Genomic DNA, 26,749 nt, shown 5'->3' with positions numbered 1-26,749 from the left:
TGCTCCCAATGAGTACAAGTACATTACATTTCGAACATTTTCATCCACCTTCCAGATGATTTTTTGTTGCACACAGCATGGTATATAGGTTTGTTCAGGTGCCAATTTGTGATTGCTGACTGAACGTACAGTATGCATGGAAATGAAAAATAAAATGATTTCAGATATGCTCGTTCTTTGAGATGGTGAAGCTAGTTGCAGAAGATAACAAAAAGAAATCTAAATACTTCAGTGGAATACTGAAAGGCAGCAGCGGAAACTTTCTATTCCAGTTACGTTATGTTTAGGAAAAAAAATGATAAATAAAGCTACAATCATTTGACCATTTAAAGGGGTTTTCCGGTCAAAATAAAACATTTCCCAGGGGATAGTATATATGAAAAATAGACAAACTCAGTAATATTCACTTACTGGCCCCCAGCAGGATCCAGCACAAGGTGCTCCATGGACTGCGCAGAGACAGGAAGTGACGATGTCAACATTCCACCAGCTGCCGGCAGCTGCTGCCGGTGATGATCTGCAGCACTAAGGTGAATTGAGGAGCATGTTCTAAAATCATGGCGTGCTACTTATAAAAGCCAAAAATAAAGCAAAAAAACAGGGCCCAAAAGAGTAAATGACTGCACAGGTAAAACTTGCTCTATTCCCCATTATATACTCTTGTAAGGATTAAAGGAAACCGGTCATGTGTAAAAAATGCCATTAACCTGCAGATATTGGGTTAATGTGCAGGTTAATAGCATTTGAAACCTGCCCAGCACCTGCAAATTGAACAACAATGCCATGAGATCAACTTTAATCCTTGTGTCAGCGTTTGGGTTTCAGTCACGGAGGCGGATTCAGTCACCGCTCTCCTTGATTGGCAGCTGGTTCTAATGCTGAGCTGTTAGTGAGTGCTGGCGGCATCGTGACTGAAACCTTAATGCTGCTGGGATAATAAATGTTCTCCCGGCAGCGGGTTTCTATGTGTAGGTGTCGGGCAGGTTTCAAATGCCATTAACCTGTAGATTAACCCTATATCTGCAGGTTAATAGCGTTTTTACATGTGACAAGTGTGACGAAGTATGCGACAGAGCAGTAATGGATGCCAGGCTGAGGAACAATCCAAAGGGCTTTATTGGAACCAAAAAGATAAAGCACCAAACATGAATATAAATCCTTAAAGTCTGCAAGGAGTCCACTACAAAACAGATCCAGGGGCACCGTCTGGTATTCCGATGCCAGGGAAAATATGTCAATGGTCCATATGAGTTCCTTGAGTCCAACAGGGTGAACAACAAAACACAATCCCACGTGGCCACTGATCTCCAATCTGTGACAGTCCATACACAGGCACTATGATCTAGCCTCAGCTATAGATCCGAGTCCTTCTCCAGCCTAGATCCAACTAACTGACTAACATGGGTCTCATTGTTCTCCTCTCCTGGGATCAGCCCCCTAAGGTGGGCAGAAGGGGACACCTCCCCTGGACATATGATACATGAAAGGATTCTAGACATCCTGACTCTATTCTGTCTACCAAGTTGTGGATTGGAGGAGTCCCATGCTGAGAAGAACAAACAATCTCATTTTTTAAACAACTTTTTTTGTTAGGAAGTTAGAAGAGTTAAAAGGTTACCAGCAATTTCTTATTTTTAACAAAATTAAGAAAAAACAAAAAACATTTTTTTAACAATCACATCACATTTGAAGTGACTTTGGCCTATGTGACAGAATATACCCAAAGTGACTTAGTTTTAAAAACTGCACCCCATATGTGGGGGAATACTACTGTTTGTATGCACGGCCTGGCTCGAAAGGGAAGGAGCACTATTTGAATTTTGGAGCGCAAGACTGTCTGGAATAGATAGCAGATGCCAAGTAGCATTTGCAGAACCCCAAAAGTGCCTAAATAGTGGAAACCCCCCACAAATGACCCCCTTTTGGAAACATTGCGGATGCCATGTCACATTTGATGATCCCCTGATGTGCTAAAACAGCAGAAACCACCCACAAGTGAAGCCATTCTGGAGATGAAACCTGTCAAGGAATTCACCTAGGGGTGAAGTCAGCATTTTTAACTCTAAAGGCCGCTTTACACACTGCGACATCGCTTTACACGCCCCGTCGTGTGTGCGTCACGGGCAAATTATTGCCCGTGGCGAACAATATCAGTAGTACGCGTCACACGCACATACCTTCCTAACGACATCGCTGAGGCCGCCGACCAAACTCTTTTTTTTAAGGGGGGGGGATGTTCGTGCGGCGTCACAGCAACGTCACACAGCGGGCCACCAATAGAAGCAGAGGGGTGGAGAGCATTATTGTCACTCCCACCTCGACGAGGACGCAGAAACGCTGTTGTTAGTCGTTCACAGGATGTCACACGTAGCGATGTGTGCTGCCTCAGGAACGACAAACAACCTGCGTCCTATAAGATCAACGATTTTTTGAAAATTAACGACGTGTCAACAAATCAACGATTTATCCCTTATTTCAGATAGTTAGCGGTCGCTCGTAGGTGTCACACGCAACGTCATCGCTAACAACGCCGGATGTGCGTCACGAATTCCGTGACCCCAGCGATATCTCGTTAGTGATATCGTTGCGTGTAACGGGGCCTTCAGGTGATACACAGAATTGTATAACATTGAGCTGTGGAAATAAAAATGTACTATTTTTTCCAATAAAATATTGTGTTGGTCCCAAAGTTTTAATTTTCAAAACGGTAATAGGAGAATACGGACCATACAATTTGTTACACAATTTGTCCGGAATACGTCAATACCCCATATATGGTTGAAAGCGCCTTTTGAATGCAAAACTCAGGAGAGAGGAGTGCCATAGTGGAGTTCAGATTTATTTGGAATAATTTGGGGGTTCAATGATACATTGGCAGAATGCAAAAAAGCAGATACCCATAAGTATCCACATTTTACAAAGTACACCCCTCAATAAATTCATGTAGGTGGTTCCTCCAACTTATTCAACTTGGATTTTGGCACATGCTGTTGAAAAGCTATCCATTGATTGTGAAGTTTCGAAGACCTTATCTTCTATGTTTTAGGAAGCCCAAAAACGTAAAAAATAAACTAGTCAGGGCAGATATGGGTTCTGCTGCTAAGCTCCCTGTACAATGGTTTCTAGCACCAAATTGGATTCTTATAAAGGAGTCATCCTATGTTGTATATGCAGCAAAATGTCCATGTGAGCTTCTATACATAGGGGAAACAACACAATACATGTGCGATCGTATATCACAGCACATCTAATATATGTTGTAAAAAGGTTTCCACTCTTCCACACGGGGTGCATAACTTAAGTTTCAAGTTTTGGATTATACCTAGTGATGGGCAATCCCCCCAGATGGCCGGGATCAAGGAGACTCGCCTGATCATTTTGCAAAGATCGAGATCGGGATCGAGATAACATGATCTTAAGACCGATCACCGATCTTGGACTTTACAGGCTGTAAAATAAAGAATACAGTTAATAATAAACATTGTCATTATACTGACAGGTCCCACGACGCATCCTGCAGACTCTGTCTCCCAACGCTTCTGCTTCCGAGTCGATCATCGCTGTGCCGCCAGGTAACCAGAATAACTCAAGGACCTTCCATGACATCATAGCCATGTGACCAGGCATGTGTGAATGTTGTATTATCTCATTGGCTACAGACTGCTCATATGGCTATGACGTCATGCAAGGTCCTGTACCGTCAGTGGATAGGGATCGGCGCGCATGCTCGCAGATACTCGGTGCTCGCCCGAGCATCTCAGTATACTCAGCGAGCGCCGAGTACCGGTGAGATGCTCGAGCACATAGTCAGCTCCCCCTCCCTGCATGTTGATGCTCTTTAGAGAGTCAGCCCACATGCAGGGATTGGATGCCACACACTGTAATGCCGCAGCCGGTAAATAGCGGTGCTGGAAATCAGGTGATCAGAGATCACATTGCTATAGTAACCCGCTCATTAGATTACTATGGCAATGGTGGCAGCGGTGACATCACTGCTTATAGTAACGCAAGTAGAAGGAAAAATATGCTGAGCACTGCTTAGCATATGATAGGTATCATCAGCGTCTTCCAAATCAAATCCGTCCCATATGAGGGAATCACATGTATTTTTTCTGTCCTGCAGCAGGATCCTGTGCGCCTTCTGAGTCTTCACCTGATCAAACCGGCTAGAGGAAAACTGATCATACCCGAGGTGCTTTTGACAAGAAACAGACAGTCGATCCAAAGAAAAAGATCGGCAGCACTCTGCAGTGTAACTGGATTTTAATTTTGCTTCATGCAGACAGGTGGGACAACACAGGGGAGGGGAGGAGGAGAGCACGTAGGACGTGCTTTGTCTAATTTCTGATATTTTTATAATTAATTAAATACAAAACATATCTTCTTAAATTTACCATTAACATCAAGTACGTCTCACAAAAAATGGTCTCAAAATCACTGGAATGTGATGAAGGATTCCAGAGTTATTATCATCATAAAATCATAAAGTGACATTTGTCTGACTTAAAATTTTGCCTCTTTGCTAAGGGGGGTAAAGAAGGATAGATGCAAATGTGTTAATGATCCGAACAATTTCTGCTACATATGTGGCAAATACACTGCTCACGATCAGCGCAAGAATCTCACAAAGCAAATGTGTCTTGCTTAAACGTATTACTATGACTGTCAAATTGGACATAAAGATAAAGCTGGACACCTCATATTTGTTGCAGTGTGGGCTAACAGGGGACTACTGCTCGTTTTTGCAACGGAATAATATGACCACTCAACACAAATGCAGATGCCTGAAGCACTTCTGACAGTACTGTGGGCCTTGCTCAAGGAAGATTTTTAGACAGGAGTATGGAACTTCTTGTAATTTTGTTATTTCATGACATTTTCATAAACAATTTACCAGAAAAACTTTGATGTAGATCAAGCTATTGTAACTTCTTTTGTACGAATTTATTCAATGTGTTCAAATTACTTAATACATTTGTGCAAACTTATCCTCTTACCAACATTAGACGTACTGGGTACATCCTGCCATATGTCGGTATACTAACTGCCGGCTGCCGCTGATTTGAACAGCTGACGTGCAGCTATCATGCACGAGTGGATCCGCGTTCCATTAGCGTCTCCTAACCCCTTACACCGCACGATCAAAATGTCACAGCACAGTGTACATCCCAGCCGCGGTAAGCATTCAAGTCACATGACATGATCATGTGGGCTGATGGTTGCCATGGTCGCATGAAGTTAAGTAACTCCTGTACCCATGAGTCACTTTCTCTTACACCCTGCAGACTGCCATGTGTGAAAGTAAGGCTGATTTCACATCAGCGTTTTTTTGCAGCAAAAAAAAAAAAAAAAAAAAAAAAAAAAAAAAGAAAAGAAAACATCTTACCGGATCCGTTGTGTGTGCAATGCATTTTCAATGGACTTGCGGTAAGATGCGGTTGCATGCGTTACTGTCCGGATCCGGTAATTTGCGGTATTTTATTCTGATACAAAAAACACAACATGTTGCGTTTTTGTATCAAGATAAAATACCGGATCCGGTACATTGCGGCGCGCTCTGCAATGCTTTTCAATGAGCGCTGGATCCGTTTCGTACCGCAAGTCACTGCATCTGATTTGCAGGATCTGGTTCATCCACATTGTCTCAGAATTGCCTGAACACTCTTTAACAAAATGTAAGTTTTGTCACACTGTGCTTTTATAATGGCCTGCTTTATTTTTATTTGTTCTAATGTACTTTCTTTATACCTTCACAGCTGCTGACCTCCCAGCCTAGGAGCCAGTAATCGCCCCAAGTTTGGCACCAAGTCTTCACAACAGTGAGTATATTTAAATTGTACTTATTTCTCCATTCTTTCACTACACAGAGTTGTAATGTACTATCTTTATACATTCACAGCTACATTATGTCACAGAAACGTGGTGCCGGAGCCCCCCCCCCCCCCCCCTCCTGCTGATATGCGATGTCGAGGCACGACCAGCTTTGTGGAACACCGCCCACCGCCACCACTGGGATAATGTTCTCACACGGCAACTGTGGGATGAGGTCTCCCAATCTCACATTGATTGTTGGGAGGATCTGGATTCAAAGACGCAGTATCAGCTCCGTAAGTATTCCGCTTTTAAGTGCATGAATGTCAATACTTTGTTATTTTTCTTTACAGGGATTGTATTTTTAGGTTGTTTTGAAGTTTTGAAATTTTTCTACATTTTATTTTGCAGGTGAAAAGGTGATGAAAAGGTGGCGGTCTATTCGTGATCGCTACAAAAAGGACTTCAATAATGAGATAAGGGTTCCCAGTGGTTCTGCAGGTCGACGCCAGCGTTAAAAGTATTATAATGCTTTATCTTTCCTGAGACCAATGCTGGCGACATGCAAGTAATCAGAATGTAACTTCTGTGTTTTCTACAATAGGTCTATGCATTAAAATTCATGTACTAATACATTTTTTTTTTTTTTTTTTTAACACCCCCACAGCACTACTGGGAGTGTATCAAGACCCTCAGAAGTCCTTCATGTAGCGGTCCAAGAAACCGCCACCCGCCCACCTGAAGCCAACCACACCGCTGACCTCTCTGGTAACTCTCATCCTCCCAACCAAACACCAGTGCTACAGATTCCGGCCAGGCTGCAGATATTCCATTGGAAGGACTTAGTGTAGGCTTTCCTCTATCCCAAGCCTCTGACGCTGCTCAAACAGGTAGACCCGGTTTCCTGTCTGTTCGTCAGCGCCAGAGGCCTATGGATAGGAGCCTTATGCCTGAGTTTGTGCACATGAGCTCAGTGTTCCAAAAATCTCTGAAGTACCTACATGAAAAAGTGACATCAGGTTTTGTTCAAGTTCAAAGAAGCTTCAGAGATGTCAATGACCGCTTGGACAAACTTGAGGCCGATGCTACAAAATCAGTCAACCATTTTTTTTTTTTCTTGACTGTACTACGGCATATGGAAAATCTACCCAGTGACAGTTAAATATAATGCAAGCCTGTCAGGAAACTCTAGCACATGAAATAAATCGCAATCATCCCACCTAACCTTACCAAGCAACTGTCCCACCTCAAACACAACCCTCCCAAACCTATCAGCCCCCCACCCAACCTTACCAGGCCCATGTCCCACCTCAAACACAACACTCCCGACGTTATCATCCCCCCATCCAAGCTTACCAGGCTACTGTCCCAACAGTACCCTGCACCTTCACAACAATCATCTCTGCCTACCCATTATCCTGAATGTCATCCTTCCCCTGCCACTAATCATGACTCTCCTACCATCTTGCCCTGCCCCCATTTCCACACCACTACCACCACCCACCCATCGTCCTGATTCTTCCCATAGTTTTTTTTCATATCTCCGAACCCTGATTTTTACACCTTCACCTGTTCCATCCACTCCCTCCACCCATGACCAGGTCTTTCACACCCCCACAACTAGAAAGGTCAGCCCGGCTAATTTATGCGGCGATTCCTTGATTCCAAGTTCACCGGACAGCGAAGGCAGTTCCACCCCTACCCAGCACCACAGTTTTACCAGTCTTTAGTCTTGTAAATAATAAATTCTTAGTTTTATCATCTGTGTATGTTTTCATATTGTATACAATGCATTGTATTACACCATCTACAAGCTGAAGAGTGTGCGTCTGTGTGTGTGTGTGTGTGTTTGTTTGTGTGGGGAGGGGGGGGGTGTGTATCAGGTACATTGTGTGTGAAGCAACATAGTATGTGTTTCTGTATATTGATACATTGACAGATTTTGTGCAATTCTGTTTGTGAGTATGAAAGGAACTCACGCTGTGTTGATTTAAATAGTTGTACACTATCCATTTCTTCGTTTGTGACGCCATATTTTATTTTTTTTGGAAAAAGACAGCTATTTATGTGGTTCCAAAACTATATATATAGGAGTATATAGTTTAGGATCCCTATAAGCTGACGTGTTTTATCTGTTCATACATATACATACAATATATACACACACAAATATTTATATATTGTATTTAAATATATACAATCATAGCTAAAAATATAAATTTTAACATATATACACACACATGAGTGTGTATTTAGACACACATATACATATATATTTTATACACTATATAAAAAAAATCTGTGTGTATATTATATATATATTTATATATATATATATATATATATATATATATATATATATATATATATATATATATATATATATATATATATATATATATATATATATATATATATATATATATATATATATATATATATATATATATATATATATATATTAGAAGGTGGCCCGATTCTACGCATCGGGTAGTCTAGAATTTACGTATTGTGTAGTTCATGTATGATTTTTGTTATATATATATATATATATATATATATATATATATATATATATATATATTGTTGTGTGTAGTTACCAAGTGTTTGTGTAGGGGCTGTACATGTTCTGGGTGTTGTCTGGGTGTGACGGGGGGTGAGAGCGGTGTTGTATGTGTGTTGCGTGTGTTGCGTTGTTTGTGGAGCGCTGTGTGTCTGTAGCGTTGTGTGTGTGTTGCGCGGTTTGTGTGTGTGTGGTGTGTTTTGTGGGGGAGGTATGTTTTGTGCAATGTGTGTGTTGTGCGGTATGTGCGTATATTTGTGTGTGCCGCGGTGTTTGTGTGTTGGGTGTTGTGTGTGTGCAGCGTTGTCTGCGTGTGTGGGTGTCTGTGTAGGGCAGTTGTTTGTGGTTCCCAGTGTGTGTGTGTGTGGTGTGTGGTGTGTTGTGCAGTGCGCGCGTGTGTGTGTGTGTGTGTGTGTGTGTGCATCAGCCTCTCTTCTCAGCCTACCTCTCCCAGCCTCCCTCCTCCCAGCCTCCCTCAGCATCAGCCTCCCTCTCCCAGCCTCCCCAAGCATCAGCCTCCACCAGCATCAGCCTCTCTCCTTCCAGCCTCCCCCAGCATCAGCCTCCGCCAGCATCAGCCTCTCTCCTTCCAGCCTCCTCCAGCATCAGCCTCCCTCTCCCAGCCTTCCCCAGGATCAGCCTCTCTCCTCCCAGCCTCCGTCCTCCCAGCCTACCCCAGCTTCAGCCTCTCTCCTCCCAGCCTCCATCCTCCCAGCCTTCCCCAGCATCAGCTTTCCCCTCCCAGCCTCCCTCAGCATCAGCCTCTCTCCTCCCAGCCTCAGCCTCTCTCCTTCCAGCCTCCCTCCTTCCAGCCTCCCTCAGCATCAGCATCCCCTTCCCAGCCTTCCCCAGGATCAGCCTCTCTCCTCCCAGCCTCCTTCCTCCCAGCCTCCCCCTCCCAGCCTCCCTCAGCATCAGCCTTCCGCTCCCAGTCTCCCCCAGCATCAGCCTCCCCAAGCATCAGCCTCCACCAGCATCAGCCTCTCTCCTTCCAGCCTCCCCCAGCATCAGCCTCTCTCCTTCCAGCCTCCCTCAGCATCAGCCTCTCTCCTTCCAGCCTCCCTCAGCATCAGCCTCCCGTTCCCAGCCTTCCCCAGGATCAGCCTCTCTCCTCCCAGCCTCCTTCCTCCCAGCCTCCCTCAGCATCAGCCTTCCCCTCCCAGTCTCCCCCAGCATCAGCCTCCCCAAGCATCAGCCTCCACCAGCATTAGCCTCTCTCCTTCCAGCCTCCCCCAGCATCAGCCTCCCCAAGCATCAGCCTCCACCAGCATCAGCCTCCCTCGTCCCAGCCTCCCCCAGCATCAGCCTCCCCCTCCCAGCCTCACTCCTCCCAGCATCAGCCTCTCTCATCCCAGCATCAGCCTCTCTCCTCCCAGCATCAGCCTCTCCTCTCTGTCCCCAGCATCAGCCTCTCTCCTTCCACCCTTCCCCAGCATCAGCCTCTCTCCTCCCAGCCTCCCCCAGCATCAGCCTCCCCCAGCATCAGCCTCTCTTCTTCCAGCCTCCCCCAGCATCAGCCTCTCTCCTTCCAGCCTCCCCCAGCATCAGCCTCCCTCTCCCAGCCTTCCCCAGGATCAGCCTCTCTCCTCCCAGCCTCCGTCCTCCCAGCCTTCCCCAGCATCAGCTTTCCCCTCCCAGCCTCCCTCAGCATCAGCCTTCCCCAGCATCAGCCTCTCTCCTCCCAGCCTCAGCCTCTCTCCTTCCAGCCTCCACCAGCATCAGCCTCTCTCCTTCCAGCCTCCCTCAGCATCAGCCTCCCCTTCCCAGCCTTCCCCAGGATCAGCCTCTCTCCTCCCAGCCTCCTTCCTCCCAGCCTCCCCCTCCCAGCCTCCTTCAGCATCAGCCTCCCCCTCCCAGCCTTCCCCATGATCAGCCTCTCTGCTCCCAGCCTCCTCCAGCACGCCGTGCTCCTCTGCCGACACTCACACACCCGATCGCATCCAGTCACACACACCCGATCGCATCCAGTCACACACACCCGATCGCATCCAGTCACACACACAGACACTGACGATATCGCACATACGCGCTCACACTCACAACATCCGGAGATACCACATGCCTCTGGCCATGTGATCCTCCGTCAGGTCCTGGAAGGTCACAACAGCACAGTATCGAGGCCGAGAAGCAAGCGATATCGCCGGATGCTGTGAGTGTGTGGATGCGATGTGAGGTGTGTGTGAGGTGTGTGAGAGTGAGTGTGATCTGATGTGTGTGTATGTTTGTGTGTGTCCTGTTATGTGTGTGCGTGTGGATCTTCCGCCGCAGCAGGACCTTGATGCGCTTGTAACCATGCGAGCATGGTTACCAACGTATCCACACCACTCCCGTGCGAGCGGGGGCCGGGGGGCGGGTGGGGGGTTGGGGGGGGGGGTTGGGGGAGTACAGTACTCACCTCCGTGACAGCCGTGTCAGTTCGGGGAATGCGGGTGGGGGGGGGGGGGGGGGGGGAGTACAGTACTCACCTCCGTGACAGCCGTGTCAGTTCGGGGAATGCGCGGGGGGAGGGAGGGGGCGGGGCCAGAGCTAGCGTGCATTGCGTGAGGGGGGCGTGGCCGAATTGCCAATGCCTGCAGGGTGCCGGGGCGAGAGGACAATCTGTGGGGGGGGCGGAGCCTGGGCGAGCGGCTGGCCAATCCGTGTGGGGGCGCAGCCTGGGCGAGCGGCCAATCGGTGTGGGGGGGGGCGGGGCCATGGCGAGCCCAGCGGCCAATCAGCTTTGTGTCACCGTAAGGACACAATTTTGGAGCATGACAGACAGACAGAATAAGGCAATTATATATATAGAGATATATATATATAATATATATATTTACAATATATATATTTACATTTATATTATGTGTGTGTATTTAGAAACATGTTTTATTATATATAAATATTATTTATAATAAAACATATGTTTCTAAATACACACACATAAATGTAAAAATATCTAACTAAAAACAGATTTTTTTTATATATCATATATAATCATACACACACACACACACACACACACACATATATATATATATATGGACATTAGACCAGTGGAAATTTGTGCTTTGGTCTGATGAGTCCAAATTTGAGATCTTTGGATCCAACCACCATGTCTTTGTGCGACGCAGAAAAGGTGAACGGATGGACTCTACATGCCTGGTTCCCACCGTGAAGCATGGCGGAGGAGGTATGATGGTGTGGGGGTGCTTTGCTGGTGACACTGTTGGGGATTTATTCAAAATTGAAGGCATACAGAACCAGCATGGCTACCACAGCATCTTGCAGCAGCATTCTATTCCATCCGGTTTGTGTAAGGCTCTGTGCGCACTGGGAAATGGAATTTTCTTGTGAAAATTCCGCATGCTCTCAAAGATTACCGCACCCGCGGTAAAAAACCGCGGGAAACCGCACCCGAAAACCGCATGTGATTTGCCGCGGTATTGCCGCGTGCGGGTTGGGATGTGCTTTATTGCATTCAATGCAATAAAGCACATTGAAGAAAAAAAAAAAAAAAAAACAAGAAAAAAAAAAAATCATTTAATTCTGAGATAGTAGATAGACAGAAGAATAGATAGAGGGATAGATAGATAGAAGGATAGATAGAGGGATAGATAGAGGACAGATCACTGCATTTCCCACGGTCGGCAGTGAGTTCACATTACCGGCCGTGGGAAATGACCGGTAATTACCTCTGCTGTCTGCTGCATTCAGCCTGTGTCTGTGACAGTCGCGGCTGGATGTCAGCAGTGCAGGACGCTGGAGCCGGAGCTGTGTGGATTACGCCGGAGCTTTGTTTGGGGGGGGGGGGGTTAATAAAATGGTGAACGAGGCTTGTTGGTTTTATTTAAAATAAAGGTTTTTAAGGTGTGTGTGTTTTATTCACTTTACTTACGGGTTGATCCTGTCAGCTGTCACATAGACGCTGCCATGATCAAGCCTGGAGTTAATGGCGGTGGTCCCCCACCATCATTAACCCCTTGTATTACCTTGCCACAACTGCTACACGGTGGCAAGAAGAGCCGAGGACACGCCGGTAGTGCCGCATAATGCATGCGACAGTGCCGGGGCAGCTGCGGCTGATATTCTCGGCTGCCGGAGGGGGAGTGAGGCGGGGGACATTAACCCTGCCCCTCTCCCTCCCCAGCCTGAGAATACCGGGCCGCCGCTGTGTGCTTACCTCGGCTGGACGGTAAATATGCAGCGGAGCCCACGTTCTTTTTTTTCTATATTTCCGTTTTCTTTCTATGTGTGTTCTATGTGTCTGTGTTCTATGTCTGTGATGTCTGTGTGTGTGTGTGTGTGTGTGATGTGTGTGTTTACTCTCTGCACGGCTTCCTCTTCCTGTAATGACATCACTTCCCTGCAAAACCGCAGACAAACGATGCACATTACCGGAGGTAAACCGCGAAATACCGCAGGGAATAACGCAGGAAAACGCAGTGAACCGCACAGAATTTCCTGCCTGCGTTATTCCCTGCGGGATTTCATGATTAACATTGAGTCAATGGAGGGAAATCCCGCAGCGATGTGCGGAAAAGAAGTGACATGCACTTGGTTTTGCTGCGGGATTCCCGCAGCAAAACATGCAGCTGTCAAATTCCGCCCAGTGCGCACAGGATTTTTTTTTTCCATAGGATTTGCTGGTGATTCACTGCAGAGATGTTATGAACATTTTCTGCAGCGAAACATGCAGCAAATCCGCGAAAAATCCGCGGCAAAATCCGGTAAGTGCGCACATAGCCTTAAGTTAGAAAATCATTTATTTTTCAACAGGACAATGACCCCAAACACACCTCCAGGCTGTGTAAGGGCTATTTGACTAAAAAGTAGAGTGATGGGGTGCTACGCCAGCTGACCTGGCCTCCACAGTCACCAGACCTGAACCCAATCAAGATGGTTTGGGGTGAGCTGGACCGCAGAGAGAAGGCAAAAGGCGAACAAGTGCTAAGCATCTCTGGAAACTCCTTCAAGACTCTTGGAAGACCATTTCCGGTGACTAGCTCTTGAAGCTCATCAAGAGAATGCCAAGAGTGTGCAAAGCAGTAATCAAAGCAAAAGGTGGCTTCTTTGAAGAACCTAGAATATAAGACATATTTTCAGTTGTTTCACATTTTAAGTATTTCATTCCACATGTTTTCATTCATAGTTTTGAGGTCTTCAATTTGAATCTACAATTTTTAGAGTCATGAAAATAAAGAAAACTATGAATGAGGTGTGTCCAAACTTTTGGTCTGTACTGTATGTGTATGAGAGATAGAGAGAGATAGAGATATATATAAGTCTATATATGTACAGTCATATGAAAAAGTTTGGGCACCCCTATTAATGTTAACCTTTTTTCTTTATAACAATTTGGGTTTTTGCAACAGCTATTTCAGTTTCATCTATCTAACAACTGATGCACTCAGTAATATTTCTGGATTGAAATGAGGTTTATTGTACTAACAGAAAATATGCAATCCGCATTTAAACTAAATATGACCGGTGCAAAAGTATGGGCACCTCAACATAAAAGTAACATTAATATTTTGTAGATCCTCCTTTTACAAAAAATAACAGCCTCTAGTCCAGGGGTGTGGCAATTAATTTTCCCATGGGGCCGCATGAGAAATTGGGATGGTTTTAGAGGGCCGCAATAATATAATTAACTCAGTTTTACCCAATACTGTATACACTACAGTATATATACTATCCCTTCATAAAAACAAACAAAGTTACGGACTGTGTGACCCCTCGTGGCCCTGCACGCGCACACGTCCATTTTTTTCTCCAGCAGCACGGGTGTCACACGGATCGCACACTGATGTGATTTGTGTGACATCAGTGTGACAAATACCAGAGAAAACATGGGTCTTTTTAATAAAAAGATTTTCTATATTTACCTCTCTCCAGCGCTGCTGCCTCCCGCTCCTTATCGCCGGTAATTATACTCACTGAATATTCACTGCAGTGAGCAGCTGGAAGCAGGGACAGCGCTGGGGACCGCATCGCTGGGTGAGTATACAGGTGTGTGTGTGTTGAGAACCTGGAAGCTGGAGCACCTCGGGGACTCGTCACAGTTCCCAATGAACTCTGATGAACCTGTGAAGCTGTAGCGTGGGTGTCGCAGGGGGATCATCAGAGTTCATTGGAAACGCAGATTACCTCCTGGAGGTCACTGTGCTTGCAGAATACTCACCTGTCCCTGCGGTGATGTCCTTAGCGGTGCTGTGCCCAGCGCTGTCACCGTGATGCTTTGGCTTCCAGGGCCTGAGTGCAGTGAATAATCGATGAATGAGTGGGGGTCAGGAGCGGGAGGCACTCCTATATACTGCACCTGTAATATACATCACTACACTCCTATATACTGCACCTGTAATATACATCACTACACTCCTATATACTGCACCTGTAATATACATCACTACACTCCTATATACTACACCTGTAATATACATCACTACACTCCTATATACTGCACCTGTAATATACATCACTACACTCCTATATACTGCACCTGTAATATACATCACTACACTCATATACTGCACCTGTAATATACATCACTACACTCCTATATACTGCACCTGTAATATACATCACTACACTCCTATATACTGCACCTGTAATATACATCACTACACTCCTATATACTGCACCTGTAATATACATCACTACACTCCTATATACTGCACCTGTAATATACATCACTACACTCCGATATACTGCACCTGTAATATACATCACTACACTCATATACTGCACCTGTAATATACATCACTACACTCCTATATACGGCATCTGTAATATACATCACTACACTCATATACTGCACCTGTAATATACATCACTACACTCCTATATACTACACCTGTAATATACATCACTACACTCCTATACAGGGTGGATTTGATTTAAATCTAACTGATTTAAATCACGATTTAAATCACTAGTCAGTAAGGCTTGATTTAAATCAGTGATTTAAATCAAAGTTCTTCTTATGGGCATGCTAGAGATCCCAGTGCCACCTTCATATGCGGCTTAGGATTCCATAAAAATGTTTACCAACCTGAAGATCCTGCCTGTTCAGAAGGGTTTCTTTGGTCATCTTCATCACCGCACTTCTCATGATGTTGCCTCATTCGCGCCACCAGGCCTTCCATCTCTTTGTTGCATCGTTTGCATTTTGCACGCATGCCTGTCTTACCGATAGGCGAAGGAGCTTCATTAAAATATTCCCAAACTGGGTCTCTTTTACGGCCTGCTGCTATTATAAGGAAAGAATGTAATAAACCTCAGATCGTACACACAAACAGATCCAGACTTGTCTGTCTGTGGCTATGCTGCAGTATTGTGCTCAAAGTTTCACTTTCATTTTCTTGTCTGCTTGCCCTTCCTCCTCCTCACACTTAGATTCACATTCTTCTTGTGTTGTGCAGATCTATTCCACTCCAAACAATCAGAAACATATTGTCTAACTTCTTGGACTTGGCACTGAAGGGGTTGATTCTGTATTCATAGGTTTGTAGAACAATAGGCTTAAAGTCTTTTTCTCAACTCTGTTCATGTTGTAATATTTTTGCCATGAAGAAGAGGCTGGGACCTCTGCAGAGTCAAATTCAGTTTTGAGAACTGCGTAAGTAAAGCGAGCGTCTGTGATAATATAAGAGAGAAACTGCCCACTAATCCTATAGAAACCTCTGGAAGAGCATGGCATTGTGAATGTTACACATATACAGCCTTTATTCTACTGAGTTACACAACTCAGCTTTATCTCATGATGGAAGAACCTTTGGATGGTAAAATATTTTCTTCAAAAGGCAGTTTATTGAAAAAAATCCGATTTAAATAAAAAAAATCCGATTTAAATCAAAAAATTTTTTTTGATTTTTTTAAAAAAAAACACATTGATTTTTATCCACCCTGCTCCTATATACTGCACCTGTAATAGACATCACTACACTCCTATATACTGCACCTGTAATAGACATCACTACACTCCTATATACTGCACCTGTAATAGACATCACTACACTCCTATATACTGCACCTGTAATAGACATCACTACACTCCTATATACTGCACCTGTAATAGACATCACTACACTCCTATATACTGCACCTGTAATAGACATCACTACACTCCTATATACTGCACCTGTAATAGACATCACTACACTCCTACATACTGCACCTGTAATAGACATCACTACACTCCTACAGTCATATGAAAAAGTTTGGGCACCCCTATTAATGTTAACCTTTTTTCTTTATAACAATTTGGGTTTTTGCAACAGCTATTTCAGTTTCATATATCTAATAACTGATGGACTGAGTAATATTTCTGGATTGAAAGGAGGTTTATTGTACTAACAGAAAATGTGCAATCCGCATTTAAACAAAATTTGACCGGTGCAAAAGTATGGGCACCTCAGCATAAAAGTGACATTAATATTTTGTAGATCCTTATTTTGCAAAAATCACAGCCTCTAGTCGCTTTCTGTAGCATTTAATTAGTTCCTGGATCCTGGATGAAGGTATATTTGACCATTCCTGTTTACAAAACAATTCCAGTTCAGTTAAGTTTGATGGTCGCCGAGCATGGACAGCCCGCTTCAAATCATCCCACAGATTATCAATGATATTCAGGTCTGGGGACTGGGATGGCCATTCCAGAACATTGTAATTGTTCCTCTGCATGAATGCCTGAGTAGATTTGGAGCGGTGTTTTGGATCATTGTCTTGCTGAAATATCCATCCCCTGCATAACTTCAACTTCGTCCCATATTCTTGCCCATTATTGTCAAGAATCTGCCGATACTGAGTTAAATCCATGCGACCCTCAACTTTAACAAGATTCTTGGTGGCGGCATTGGCCACACAGCCCCAAAGCATGATGGAACCTCCACCAAATGTTACTGTGGGTAGCGAAGTGCTTTTCTTGGAATGTCGTGTTTTTTGCCTCCATGCATAACGCCTTTTTGTTTGACCAAACAACTCAATCTTTGTTTCATCAGTCCACAGGACCTTCTTCCAAAATGTAACTGGCTTATCCAAATGTGCTTTTGCATACCTCAGGCGACTCTGTTTGTGGCGTGCTTGCAGAAACTGCTTCTTTCGCATCACTCTCCCATACAGCTTCTCCTTGTGCAACGTGCGCTGTATTGTTTACCGATGCACATTGACACCATCTGCAGCAAGATGAAGCTGCAGGTATTTGGAGGTGGTCTGTGGATTGTCCTTGACTGTTCTTACCATTCTTCTTCTCTGCCTTTCTGATATTTTTCTTGGCTGCCACTTCTGGGCTTAACAAATACTGTACCTGTGTTCTTCCATTTCCTTACTATGTTCCTCACAGTGGAAACTGACAGTTTAAACCTCAGACAACTTTTTGTATCCTTCCCCTGAACAACTATGTTGAATAATCTTTATTTTCAGATCATTTGAGAGTTGTTTTGAGGAGCCCATGATGCCACTCTTCATAGGAGATTCAAATAGGAGAACAACTTGCAAGTGGCCACCTTAAATACCTTTTCTCATGATTGGATACACCTGCCTATGAAGTTCAAAGAGGTTACAAAACCAATTTAGTGCTTTAGTAAGTCAGTAAAAAGTAGTTAGGAGTTTTCAAATCAAGAAATTGATAAGGGTGCCCATACTTTTGCACTGGTCAAATTTTGTTTAAATGCGGATTGCACATTTTCTGTTAGTACAATAAACATCATTTCAATCCAGAAATATTACTCAGTCCATCAGTTATTAAATATATGAAACTGAAATAGCTGTTGGAAAAACCCAAATGGTTATAAAAGAAAAAAGGTTAACATTAATAGGACTGCCCAAACTTTTTCATATGACTGTATATACTACACCTGTAATATACATCACTACACTCCTATATACTACACCAGTAATATACATCACTACACTCCTATATACTGCACCTGTAATATACATCACTACATCCCCATATACATCACTAGACCCCTATATACTACACCTGTAAAACTACATTCCCATATACTACATCACTACACCCAAATATTACTCACCAGTTACCCCCCCATTGTCCCCTCAGGTACCTCCGTACGGGCCCCCACCGAGATGCTTCTTTTCTTGTACGGCCCCCCGCCGCTGCTGTTCTTGTAGGGGCCCCGCCGCTGCTGTTCTTGTAGGGGCCCCGCCGCTGCTTCTCTCCGTACGGGCCCTGGCTTCTGCAGCTTCTTTTCCTGCCGAGCGGGAACTTTTGAAATGACACACGCGCGCCGTACTGACGACATCAGGGCGCGCGTGTTTCCTGCCCGGCACGCAGCGTGTGATGAGGGCAATCTGACCACGGGCCTCCCGGAGCCTGGAGCTCCGGACAACAGGTCAGATTGCCCTCATCACTGACCGGCCAGCAAGGACGCCCTGAGCCAGGTGGGCCGGATGTGGCCCGCGGGCCGCCCCTTGCCCAGGTCTACTCTAGTCGCTTCCTGTAGCTTTTAAGGAGTTCCTAGATCCAGGATGAAGGTATATTTGACCATTCCTGTTTACAAAACAATTCCAGTTCAGTTAAGTTTGATGGTCGCCGAGCATGGACAGCACGCTTCAAATCATCCCACAGATTTTCAATGATATTCAGGTCTGGGGACTGGGATGGCCATTCCACAACATTGTAATTGTTCCTCTGCATGAATTCCTGAGTAGATTTGGAGCTGTTTTTTGGATCATTGTCTTGCTTAACTATCCATCCCCTGCGTAACTTCAACTTCGTCACTGATTCTTGCACATTATTGTCAAGAATCTGCTGATACTGAGTTGAATCCATGCGACCCTCAACTTTAACAGGATTTACCCGATGTGTACTCCGGCTACGTGTGCAGGGAGCCGGCACTGGCAGCCTGAGAGCGGCGGACGCTAGTAACCAAGGTAAATATCGGGTAACCAAGCAAAGTACTTCGCTTGGTTACCCGATATTTACCTTGGTTACAGCTTACCGCAGGCTGCCAGAACCCGGCTTCCTGCTACCCGCACATTCAGATCGTTGCTCTCTCGCTGTCAAACACAGCGATGTGTGCTTCACAGCGGGAGAGCAACAACCAAAAAATGAACCAGAGCAGTGTGTAACGAGCAGCGATTTCACAGCAGGGGCCAGATCACTGCTCAGTGTCACACACAGCGAGATCGCTAATGAGGTCACTGGTGCGTCACAAAAACCATGACTCAGCAGCGATATCGCCATGTGAGAAGTACCCCTTACCTGCTGAGCAACGTCGCTGTGGGCGGCAGACATCCACTTCCTGAAGGGGGAGGGACATTCGGCGTCACAGCGACATCACACAGCGGCCGGCCAATAGAAGCAGAGGGGCGGAGATGAGCGGGACATAAACATCCCGTCCACCTCCTTCCGCATAGCTGGCGGGAGACAGGTAACCTGTGTTCATTGTTTTGGGGGTGTCACACGGAGCGATGTGTGCTGCCTCAGGAACAATGAACAACCGGCGCACAGAAGAAACGACATTTTGAAAATGAGCGACGTGTCAACGAGCAACGATAAGGTATTTTTGCTCATTCTTCGTCGCATGTAGCTGACACATGCTACGATATATAAAACGATACCGGATGTCCGTCACTTACGACATGACCCCGCTGACATATCGCACGATATATCGTCTCGTGTGACGCTCGCATAACAGGTGTGGGTGAATCCGCGATCCACCTATGCATGCTTGCCACTTAGGCTGCTTTCACACTTTCGTTGTTTTGCATCAGTCACAATCCCTCGCCTTGAGGAATTATGGTATCCTACAAAATATTTTGCAGGAATCCGTTTTTTCCCCATAGACTTTCTATTAGTAACAGATTGTGACTTATGGCCCTGCGTTGCATCCGCCTCGTGATGGATCAGTCGTTTACTGACTGACAGTCAGGCGGGAGCAACCCTGAATGTAACTTTTTTTGTGTGCGGCGGATTGGTGTTTTTACTGTGAGCATGCGTACAGTAAAAAAAAAAAAAAAAAAAAAAAAAAAAAACAAAAAAAAAAAAAAAAAAAAACAACCCAACAATCACTGTAAATTCAGTTCCAGCGGCTGGAACGATCAGCTGATCGGCCGGCAGCCGCCTTTTGTGAACGATCAGCTGGTAAAACAGTAAAACAAAAAACAACAACGGATCGTTTTTTTGCAGCATAGTCACATCAGTTGTGCCACTATCTGCAACGCATCCATTGCATCAGTCACACAACTGATTGTGACGGATGCAAAACAACGCAAGTGTGAAAGCAGCCTTAGATCTCTGTCAAATACTGACAGCACGATTTAAATGGCAGCGGCAGGGATTGCGCTGTTCCCCGCAGCCATTGGAGGCCCCATGATGTGATCACAGGGAGCCAATGGTTGCCATGGTAGCGGTGTGATGACCCCTGACATACTTCCTGTAAGCGCCGGCTCTTACAGGAACGCTGCATTTCTGCTGATCACAGTTGTGCAGCTCTGATAAACAAATGCACCAGCAATGAGACTGCTCATCCATAGAGTCACCTATGGGGTCTAGTAAAATAAATTTAAAAAAAGAAAAAAAGTATATATGAGAAAAAAAAAACAACAACTAAAAAAAGTTCAAGTCACCCCCATTTGCCCCATTGAAAATAAGTTAAAATAATGAAAAATATACACATATTTGGTATCACAGAGTTTAGAAATGCCCGAGCTATCAAAATATAAAATCAATTACCGTAATCTGGTCGGTACACGATATGACGAGAAAAAAAAAAAAATCCGAATGCCAAAATTTCGTTTTTTACTCGCCACAAATATATTTAAATTGCAATAACAGGCAATCAAAACTTAGTATCTGCACAAAAATGGTATAATTAAAAATGCCAGTTCAAGACGCAAAAAATAAGCCATCCTTACGGGCCTCCGAAAATGGCCTAAAAACTGCAATTCTTTTTTTGGACAAACTTCAGAATTTTTTAACCCCTTAGATAAAAGTACAAGTATACATGCTTGGTATCAACGAACTCGCACTGACCTGAGGCATCACACCGACATGTTAGTTTCAACATATAGTGAACACTATGTATAAAATATTCCCAAAACAATTGCACTTTTTTTTGCAATTTTACAGCTTTCCAGTACACTTTATTGTAAAACTAATGGTTTCATTCAAAAGCACAACTCGTCCTGCAAAACAATAAGCCCTCATACGGCAAGATTGACGGAAAAATAAAAAAGCAAAAAACGAAAAATCACTCTGGGGTGAAGGGGTTAATACAGTCTCCAATGTTAAGTTGCAAGGGATCAGGGAAAAACATATGCTGTCCACATGCCATCTGTTTTTTAGCTCAACTATTGAATTCATTGGGAGAGTCTAATCTGAAAAATAGTTCATACGTATAAAAACACTCGTGAGCTAATTTATTGCACTAGTCTGTGTGGCATCTACATGTCATCTGTCTTGCATACAAACAGTACACAGTCGTATAATATGCACATCTATATGAGCCTTAGCAATTTTCATGGCAAAGAAGCATTGATGTCTAGAGAATAAACCTCTAAAAACAACAGGGGGCTTTTCAGTGACTTTTACGTGAAACAGCTTTTGAGCATATATTTTTATATGGGCTATTTATGTACTTGTACACTTTGACCCCTTAGAGGTCTGTCTAAATTAATGTTATTCTTTTAATGTTTCCTCATAACTAAGCGGATTATAAATTTTGAACCTTCCTTGTATATCTTCCAGACTCCAGAGCATCCCTTCTGTGAACTCATGCCCAGAACTGAACTGCATATTCCAGTTGAGGTTGCACCAATGCTCTGTAAAATGGTATTACCTCCCTATTTCTCAACTCCATGGCGCTTTTAATACATGGCTACTACGATTTTAGCAACTAATGAAACTCCATTGATTAAGGTGGACTCATAGTTCAGTCAGCGAACAATGTAGAGTCACAATATCCTTTGGTGCATTCAAAAATGACATTTTTGTGTACTCACCGTAAAATGTCTTCCTTGGAGCCTTTCATTGGGGGACACAGACAGTGGGTATTATGATGTCTCCAGGGGAGGCGTGACACTAGATTTGAAAAAGTGTTAGCTCCTCCTCCCACAGTATATACCCTAGCTAGACAGGAAACTAGCTCAGTTTGGTGTAAAAGCAGTAGGAGAAGGACAACCAAAACCACAAGGGTGGGAGCTGTGTCCCCCAATGAAAGGCTCCAAGGAAGACATTTTACGGTGAGTACACAAAAATGTAATTTCCTTTCTCGCCTTTTCATTGGGGGACACAGACAGTGGGAAGTCCCAAAGCAGTCCCTGGGTGGGAATTGAACTATTAACAGTGAATAACATCAGACTAAGAGCTGACTAACAACTGCAACTGCAGTGAACACATATCAAAACAATCAAAAAAACCAAGCAGTGGCCACTTATAACCAAGAGCAGCATCCGCGGAGGCATGCGTATGCACTCTGTAGAATTTTTTACACGTGTGCACACTGGACCAGGTAGCGGCCTTGCAAAGTTGGGCCGCCGAAGCCTGATAGCGGATAGCCCAGGAAGCAGCCACTGCTCGCGTAGAGTGGGCCCGCACAAATTGAGGGGGAACAAAACCTCGTGCTTTGTATGCCTCACAGATGGCAGTCCTGATCCATCGAAAAATCGTGGATTTAGAACCCTGGTTGCCCTTTTTGTGTCCTTCTGAGAGGACGAAGAGGGCATCGGACTTGCGCAGCGACGCTGTTCTGGAGATGTAGATCCGCAGAGCCCTGACGAGATCTAGAGTGTGAAGGGCTTTTTCAAAGGAGTGGACCGGGCAGAATGACGGCAACACAATGTCCTCGTGTAAGTGGAAAGCGGATACAACCTTCGGAAGAAAGGCGGGGGAAGGCCGAAAGACCACCTTATCATGATGGAATATCAGGTAAGGTGAGCGACAGGAAAGTGCTGCCAGTTCGGACACTCGCCTGATAGAGGTAATAGCGACTACAAAGGCAACTTTCCAAGACAGTCGTTGAAGAGAGATTTCTCAGAGGTTCGAAAGGAGGAAGCTGAAGAGCTCCGAGAACCAGATTCAGATCCCAGGGATCTAAGGAGTGGCGATAAGGAAGGATCAAATGCGCTACCCCTTGAAGAAAGGTACGGACCTGAGGGCGAGAAGCCAGCTGCTTCTGGAAAAATATTGACAAGGCAGAAACTTGTCCTTTAAGGATGCTGAGAGCTAATCCAGAGTCCTGACCGTCTTGCAGAAAGGCAAGAACATTAGGGATTGAAAAGGTAAGGGGCGACCGATTATGTAGGTCACACCAGGAAAGATAGGTCTTCCAGGTCCTGTGATAAATACTGGCGAAGTAGGGCTTCCGAGCATTAAGCATGGTATGAACTACCCTAGAAGAAAGACCTGACTTGGCTAGAATCAACGATTCAAGTGCCACGCCGTCAAATGCAGCTGTGCTGTATTCTGGTGGAATATTGGACCTTGCGACAGAAGATCCGGGCGGTCGGGGAGACGCCAGGGAGTGTCACCGAGAAGTTGGAGAAGCTCTGGGTACCAGGCTCTCCTGGCCACGAGGATCACCGGGATTCCCTCAGCTTTGATTTTCTTGATTACTCTCAGAATGAGAGGAAACGGAGGGAAGATGTAGGGCAGGCGAAACTGCGACCACGGAAAGACTAGAGCGTCGTAGCCGAGCACTAGCGGGTCTCTCGACCGGGATATGAAGGGATGTATTTTGGCGTTCAACCGAGACGCCATGAGGTCCACATCTGGGAGTCCCCAACGAAGAGTGATCTGATGGAACACTTCATCGTGGAGGGACCATTCCCCTGCCTGCTGAGAAAGTCTGCGGCCCAGTTGTCTACTCCCGGAATATGGACAGCTGAAATAATGGGAATGTGCATCTCTGCCCAAATAAGAATCCTGGATACTTCATTCATCGCTGCCCTGCTGAGAGTTCATCCCCGATGGTTGATGTAAGCCACAGCCGTGGCATTGTCTGACTGGATCCGAACAGGGAGGCCCAATAGCAAGGGTGAAAATTCTGAAGAGCCAAAAATATGGCTCTGATCTCTAGAACGTTGATGTGAAGGGAGCGCTCGGAGGGAGACCAGCGTCCCTGAACAGTGTGGCGGAGAAACACCGCCCCCCAGCCTATCAGGCTGGCATCTGTCGGGACTACTTGCTAGTGGACAGGGCGGAAGGACTTCCTTGAGATAGGGATGAGACTTGAGTCCACCAGACAAGGGAGCTGAGCGAAGTCTGAGATAGGCGGACTGACCGGTCTAGAGAAGCTGGATTCTTGTCCCAGGAGGATAGAAGATCCAGATGTAGAGGGCGCAGATGGAATTGGGCAAAAGACACGGCTTCCATGACTGCTACCATCTTGCCTAACACTCTCATCCCATTCCAAAGGGATGTGTAACGGCGGGAGCGGAGGGATTGGGCGGCCCGGATCAGGGAAGACCTCTTGTCTTCTGGAAGAAAAACCCGGGACTGAGCCGTGTCTATCAGCATACCTAAAAAGGTGATGTGCTGATGAGGAATGAGGGATGACTTGTTGAAGTTGATAAGCCACCCTAGCCTTGACGCGTGTCTAGGCAAATCTGCACGCTTTCTGAGCAAACTTGAAGAGAGCTCCCCTTGACAAGTAGGTCGTCCAAATAGGGAACGACCAGGACGCCTCTGGGGTGTAAAATGGACATGACGGCCGCCATGACCTTTGTGAAGACCCGAGGCGCAGTGGCCAGTCCAAAGGGGAGGGCCCTGAATTGAAAATAACGGTGTCCTACGGCAAAACGAAGTAACCGTTTATGAGATACACACATGGGAATGTGTAAATAAAGCATCTTGAATGTCTATGGAAGCTAGGAATTCTCCCGGTTCCATGGCGGCTAGTACTGCTCTCAATGATTCCCTTCGGAAGGTCCGAATCCGTACAGATCTGTTCAGCCTTTTGAGGTCCAAGATAGGGCGGACAGAGCCATCTTTTTTGGGAACGACAAAAAGGTTTGAATAGAAACCTTTGCCGCGCTGTTCCAGGGGCACTGGAATGATAACGCTTGCTTTCTGTAAGGAGGCTATGGCCTGAAATAAGGCCTGGCTTTGCGTTTTGGACTTTGGAAGACGAGAACGCAGAAACCTGTTGGCCGGCAGAGAATGGAAATCGATCTTGTAACCTGAAGTGAAGATTTCTCGAACCCAAGCATCGCGAGTGTGGTGTAGCCAGATATCCCGAAAAAGCAGAAGCCGCCCTCCAACAGGAGTCAGATCTGAGGGATACCTGGCATCATGCTGAGGGGGCCTGTACAGGGTGAGGTCCCTTGGGTTTAGATTGCTTGGAGTGGGAACGCCAGGAAGAGCCCCTGAGGGACCAGATCCTCGATCTGAGCGTTGGGACGATCCTTGTGCTGATGGTTTTTGGGGAGCGGGCCGAAAGGACTGCCTGCGCCAAGAAGATTTTTTTAAAATTCCTGGATACAGGCCGCTTTTGTGGTAGAATGGTACTTTTACCACCCGTCGTCTGAGATATGAGTTTGTCCAGGGTTTCTCCAAACAGACGAAGGCCAAGGAAGGGGAGTGTGGACAGGGATTTCTTGGAGGCACTGTCTGCATTCCATATCTTTAGCCACAGGACTCTGCGGGCAAAGACAGCATTGGCTGCCGTTAGGGCGGACAAACTAGCTGCATCTAGGGAGCCATGAAGATAATAATTAGAGAGTAGAGAGAACAAATCAAGGATCTCAAAAGCCTCCGGAGGAATATTACAAGAGCGAAACATCCTGCGCAGGTTCCTACTCCACACACCCATAGCTCTCGCAGCCCATATCAAGGCAAACCGGGGGCGAAGAGCGGAGCTCGAAGCCTGGAAAATAGATTTGACCGCAGCATCAACTGCACGGTCGGACGAGTCCTTGAGAGACGCGTTGTCTGAAAGAGACATAACCGTGTGTTTAGCCAGTCTGGATACTGGTGGATCCACAACGGGGGGTACTGACCAGGTCTTAACCATTTCAGATGGAAAGGGATAAGCGAATGAAGTGAAGAGTTTTTTATTAAACCTATCAGGGTGATCCAACCGTTTAGATATGATTTGACGAAAAACCGGATCCTGGGCAAAGGACTTAGGAGGCTTCTTGGTCCGCTTGATTGCCGACTGAGAAGTCGGGTCCGGAGGCTGATCAGAAATCGACAGAGTGATTGACAGCCGAAATTAGTGTGTCTTCTATATGCCTAGACTCAGAAGGGACATCTGAATCAGAGTCAGAGTCTTGGGAATCGTGACTATTAAAAGTCACGGAGCCTGGGTCAGACTGATCATCGTCCGAGTTGGATGAGGCGTAGCGGTCGCAATGGCGCCTTTTGGAAACATCCTTTTTACGTTCTGGGGAAGAGAGACCAGACGAAGCAGGCGGGCTCCTCTGAGGGAGCTG

This window comes from Anomaloglossus baeobatrachus, chromosome 4, assembly GCF_048569485.1.
Source record: "Anomaloglossus baeobatrachus isolate aAnoBae1 chromosome 4, aAnoBae1.hap1, whole genome shotgun sequence".
In the NCBI taxonomy this organism is placed as follows: Eukaryota; Metazoa; Chordata; class Amphibia; order Anura; family Aromobatidae; genus Anomaloglossus; species Anomaloglossus baeobatrachus.
The sequence above is the reverse complement of the archived record's forward strand: the minus strand, read 5'-3'. Positions refer to the sequence as shown.